Below are 6,000 nucleotides of genomic sequence, written 5' to 3' on the forward strand. Positions count from 1 at the left end.
AGACTAAGGAATTTCCTAAGAAATGACAAGTTCCGCTAGTACTCTTGCGATCAGATTTACTTCCTGCAAAATCTGCATCACTATATGAAACTAAATCAAAGGAAGATGATTTTGGGTAAAACAAACCAAAATCTGAAGTATCTTTCAAGTAACGAAGAATTTGTTTTACTGCAGTTAAATGAGATTCCTTTGGATTAGCTTGAAATCTAGCACACATACAAATACTAAACATAATATCAAGTCGACTAGCAGTTAAGTATAATAGAGATCTGATCATACCTATGTAGATCTTAGTATCTACATTTTTACCATTTTCATCTTTATCAAGAGAAGTAGTTGTGCTCATAGGATTTCTTCTTGATTTTGATGAGTCCATCCCAAATCTCTTGAGAAGTTCTTTTGTATACTTAGCCTGGTTGATGAAGATTCCTTCTTCAGTTTGCTTTATTTGAAGTCCAATGAAGTAGTTTAATTCGCCGATCAAGCTCATTTCAAACTCTTTTTGCATAGCTTTAGCAAATTCTTTACAAAGAGAATCATTAGCAGAACCAAATATTATGTCATCAACATAAATTTGCACAATAAGAATATCTGAATCAAGATTTTTAATAAATAAAGTGGAGTCTACCCGACCAATGGAAAAACCAGATTGTTCTAGAAAATTTCGTAGTCTTTCATACCACGCTCTTGGTGCTTGTTTAAGTCCGTACAAAGCTCTTTTTAATTTATAGATTTTTTCTGAATATTTCTCATTTTCAAAGCCTGGAGGTTTCTCTACATAAACTTCTTCATTAATGTGTCCATTTAAGAATGCACTCTTAACATCAATTTGATATAACTTAAAATTCATGTAACTAGCAAAAGAAAGCATCATTCGAATTGACTCCAATCGAGCCACTGGTGCATAGGTTTCATCAAAATCTATGCCTTCTTGATTATAGTTTTGTGCTACTAGTCTTGCTTTGTTTCGAATGACTTCACTATTTTCGTCCAGCTTATTTCGGAAGACCCATCTTGTTCCAATTACTGGATGATCCTTTGGTCTATCAACTAGATCCCAAACACCATTCCTAGTAATTTGGTTAAGTTCTTCAGACATGGCCAAAAACCAAAATTCATCATCACAAGCCTCATTGATATTCTTTGGTTCTATTTTAGATATGAAAGCAATATTTGCAATATGTTGCAATTGCCTTCTAGTTTGAACACTACTCTTTATTTCTCCAATAACTTGTTCATGTGGATGATTGATAACTTCTTTCCAAACCGGTTGAAGAAGAATATTTTCTTGAGAAGTACTCTCTATCAAAGGTTCTTCTTGAAGTATTACTTCTTCTCCTTCTCTTAGAGGTATAACCTGCTCACAATTCTCATCAAATGCAACATGTAAAGATTCTTCAATGCAAGATGTTCTTTTATTAAAAACACGATAAGCTTTACTTCTAGAAGAATATCCAAAAAATATTGATTCGTCTGATTTTGAATCAAACTTATCAAGATTATCTTTGGTATTTAACAAGAAACATTTACTACCAAAAAGTTTGAAATATGAGATCTTTGGTATACGATTATAATACAATTCAAAACATGTTTTATGTAAAATTGGTCGAATAAGAACACGGTTTAAAACATAACATGCTGTATTTATTGCTTCAGCCCAAAAGTATTTTGGTAAATTTTTATCTTGAAGCATGGTTCTAGTACATTCTTGCAAAGTTCTATTCTTTCTTTCAACAACTCCATTTTGTGGAGCCGCTCTAGGAAAAACAAAGTTGTGAGATATACCATGTAAATCACAATACTTTAGAAAAGATTCATTTTCGAATTCACCACCATGATCACTACGGATTTTAATAATAGATGTAGATTTTTCATTTGTAATTCTTCTACAAAGTTTGGAAAATTCAGAAAAAGCATCATTTTTGTTTTTTAGAAAAATCACCCATGTAAATCGAGAATAATCATCTACCATAACAAAAGCATACTTGGTACCATTCAAACTTTGAATTCTAGATGGTCCAAATAGATCTAAATGTAAAAGTTCAAGAGGTCGTTTTGTTGAAACTATATCTTTTGCTTTAAAAGAACTCTTGATTTGTTTACCCATTTGGCAAGCATCACATAAGTGATCCTTCTTATATGGTATTCTAGGTAGGCCTCTAACAAGATCATTCTTGGATAACTTGTAAATAATTTTAAAGTTAACATGTCTGTTCTCGTCGCGAAATTTTTCCCGTCTTCCCTTCCTTGCGGAAGAGAGAAAGAGGAAAATGCTTTCGCGATTCAAACTTGACCGGATTTTGGAAATTGTTTTTGAAATACTCGCCTCCGTTTTGAAAATTGCGGGAAAATCCATGGGATGGGGCTCGACCTGTCGGTACGAGGTTCGACCGTTCCTGCCACCTTTAACAAGGGTAATCGAACCAAGGACCAAAATTGTGCTCGACTTAGTTAAATCATCAAAATCGTGTTCTATCCTATATGCACAAAGAATTCAGGCATGTGCTATGAGAATTTTGTAAAATGCAGTTTGGGAAAACATGATATATGCTTGGAAAATATTTGGAGTTGAAAAGAATCTCTCAGGAAAAAGATGAAAGTCAATTTCTCAGGAAACTGAGATGAAAAAGGGTTTTGAAATCACAGGAAAGTTCATAAAGGTGTGGGAAAATCAGGAATAGTTGAAAATCCTGGGAAAATAGAAGTGATTCTTAAGAAAAAGGTGAACATTTGAAAAGGGAAGCACTTCTCAGGAAAACTCGAACTTTGAGAATTTTCTTAGGAAAATGATGAAAACTTGATAGGAAAACTCATTTGAGAAGAAAAACTGAACTTAGGAAATTGAAATCCTCGGAATCTTAGCCTTAAAGCCCTTGAAATACTTGGAAATTGATCTTTGATTCTTGAGAAAGATTGGAAAACTCTTTTTAAAAATCTTAAGAAAATAACATTTTCCAGGGAAAATTATGGGAAAACTTTGATTTTGGAAATCCAACTTAGAAGTTTCTTGAGAGACTGGTTTCCATGGAAAACTGTGAAAACTTAACTTAGGAAAACCGATTTTGGAAAATCCTCAGAGTTTCTTGAGAAATCGATTTCTTTGAGAATGAAACTTTCTTAAGAAAATCATGAGAAAAGCAGATGATGCAGATGATTTGAATGAATGAATGCACATTGAAAGATTTTCTAAGAAATTTGTTGGAAAAATGTGTATTAAGCCAAAGTAAAACCTTCACATATTCTGACTGTGGCCATGAATATGTTCAGAGTTTATTTGGGTTAATTCACAATATTTTGAAAACATTGGAAATATGAGGTACATCTTTAAGATAGCCTAAGAGTGTAGGCTCAATGTGACTGGTAGAAAGATGATGGATCTGGGTCTCGTCCATATTCCGACTAGGGCCGTAAATATGAACTCCACCGAGTTCATCAACTCTCTAAGAGTTGGTGCGCGTGCCATTCATGTTCATCCACGGTGAATTTTGAAAGATTGTGATATATGCATCACAGAATCAGGATATTGCAGGAATCAAACTATATGATATGCATCCTAGTCTAAGCAGAAAATTAAATCTCTTATTCCAAAATTTACATTATTACATCACTAAATAAATGAAATAAATGGAAATAAATGGAAATTACAGACTTCAGCTCCTTCCTTTGAATGTCCCTGTCAAACTTGAAATAGAGTTAGCTCAAATATGTGAATTTTTCTAAGATTTTCTGACAATATCCAGAAATTATCGGATTTACCTAGATATAAACTCAATTTCATGCCTCTTTGATATAAATATAATTAACATAATATGAATGCGAGAAAATATGAAAATAAAGATTTGAAATTTTGAAATCATAATGATATTGACCGAAATACTAAACTCCTCATCTGAAATTACTAACAAAAGAAAAGTTGGTATAGAGTCCATCCCTCCTGCATCCAGTTTTTTTTTTTAAATAGGTATGCTGGGGCTGCTGTTCACAACTTGACCATCAACCCAGTCACACCTCATAAGGCTCCAACGGTGGCCAACCAGTATCCACATGGTGCAGCATCTCTAGCTGTCATGGTAGTAGGCCTCATATGTCGAGAGATTCAAGGTGGACAACTATCCGCCATGTAGAGATGCATAATGGAGTTCTTAGATTGAGGCATTTTAAATTAGTCAAGAGGCTTGGAGACATTGATAGCAAGTATCTTACAGAACTCATGGGTGCAAATTGCCCATTTGCTTTGAAGGTTAGGGATACTGGATTCTTGGTGAGTAACAAGGAGATGCTAAGGACTCAGACTGAAAGAGAGATTCTTCAGATGCTGGTTCATCCATTTCTCCCTACACGATGTGCTCATTTTGCCACTGACAAGCTCTTGTGTATTAGTGATGGAGTATTGTCCAGGTGGAGATCGACATGTTCTTCGGCAGAAGTAGATAGGGAATCGATGACCTTGTAATTTTGCAATAGGCTCTGTAATGGAGTTTTTATAAACAGAAATAGGGACACTTACTAGCTCATATCAGAAATGTCTGATCGATTTACCCTGAAAATTGAATTCATTTGCAGGCATGCTGCCTTTTGCAGATTTAAATTAGTTTCCCTTTTGAGGGAAATCTTGAGTTTTCGCTCTACCCATACTAAGCTAACAAAAAAGAGAAAAGAAACTAAATCATACGAATGAAAAGGAAAGAAACTGTGGAATTTAGAAATGAACCTAGATGCAGAGTATTAAAGCTTATACAAAATATGATAATGTACCCAAAATACTTAGAGGCATTATATTTTATTGTTGTGGGCCATTGGAATGAGAGGTTCGGCCCATGAAAATGGACGAACCATCTCATTTTCTTAGCCTGAATATAGAAATCCCCAAAACCATCTCCTTGGAACCCATTCGTTATGCTAAAACAAATGCCCATTCAAGATGCAGTCGTTCTTTCCAGTAGATGGCAACAAGGTATGCTATAATGAAAGATGGGCAAAGGGGAAAACAACATAGAATCACCTTACCGTGGGATTTTCTGCACCAACTGCATCCGTAACCAGCAGCAAAAGGGCTGGTTCTGCTTGGCTGAAGCAGAGAAGAGTGCTTCTGTCAATGGTGGATAGAGTCTTCAGAGGAAAGGAGATTTCAGACGATGGAAGGTCTGAAGCCATGGGTTTTTTCTTTTGCTGGAAGGTCTGGAGCCATGGGTTTTTTCTTTTGCTGGAAGGAAAGAAACAGATTAGTAATAGAGGATTCCAACGAAAAGAGGGAGAAGCTCTATTCGGCCTCTTGCTGGCTGATGGGAGACCTCCAAAAATCAGATTCGCCTTCTGCTAAAAGGAAAGGGGAAAAGAGCCTATGAGGGAAAGCTTCTGAAAAAACAAACAAAGAGGAGTCGATCTGGTAGACTTGAGCCCCCCCTTTCCAAAACGAACCCCCTTCTTAATAGCCAGCTCCCTTTCTTTCCTCCAAATCCGCCCCTTTTCCATCGGCTTTTAAAAACTAATTTTTGAAATCTATTTTTTTTTTTTTGAAATTTTTTAAAAGAACTCGCCGTTTTGAGGGGGGGACGACTCCCTTTTCTCCAGCAAATTTTTTTGAAAAGTTAGGTAAAGATAAAAAAAAAAAATGGGTTGAAAAGTAATAGTAATAAATGAAAAAAAAAAACAAAATGATAAAACGAATGTTGTTGTTTTAAGGTGGTGCCACCTAAGCTAGATTTGAAAACTTTTTGAAAAATTGTTTTTCTTGGCAAAGAGTTTTAGTGGGGTGCCACCTACGTGGGCCCACTAACTATTTTATTAAAATTGAGTTAAAAAAAAAGTTTTATAAATCAGTGCCACTTCCGCATGGGTACTATTTTGAAAATAAGGGAAATTTTTTAGAATTTGAGTGTGACCCCACCTCGAGGTGGGTCCCACATCATTTATTTGAAACCCGAGCCAAGTGAGATATATTTTGGAATTTTCACAATAATAGGCTAGTTTAGAAAACATGAAGTGAATTTTTGGTTTGAT

The sequence above is a fragment of the Nuphar pumila genome, chromosome 16, assembly GCF_984573655.1.
Source record: "Nuphar pumila chromosome 16, dmNupPumi1.hap1.1, whole genome shotgun sequence".
In the NCBI taxonomy this organism is placed as follows: Eukaryota; Viridiplantae; Streptophyta; class Magnoliopsida; order Nymphaeales; family Nymphaeaceae; genus Nuphar; species Nuphar pumila.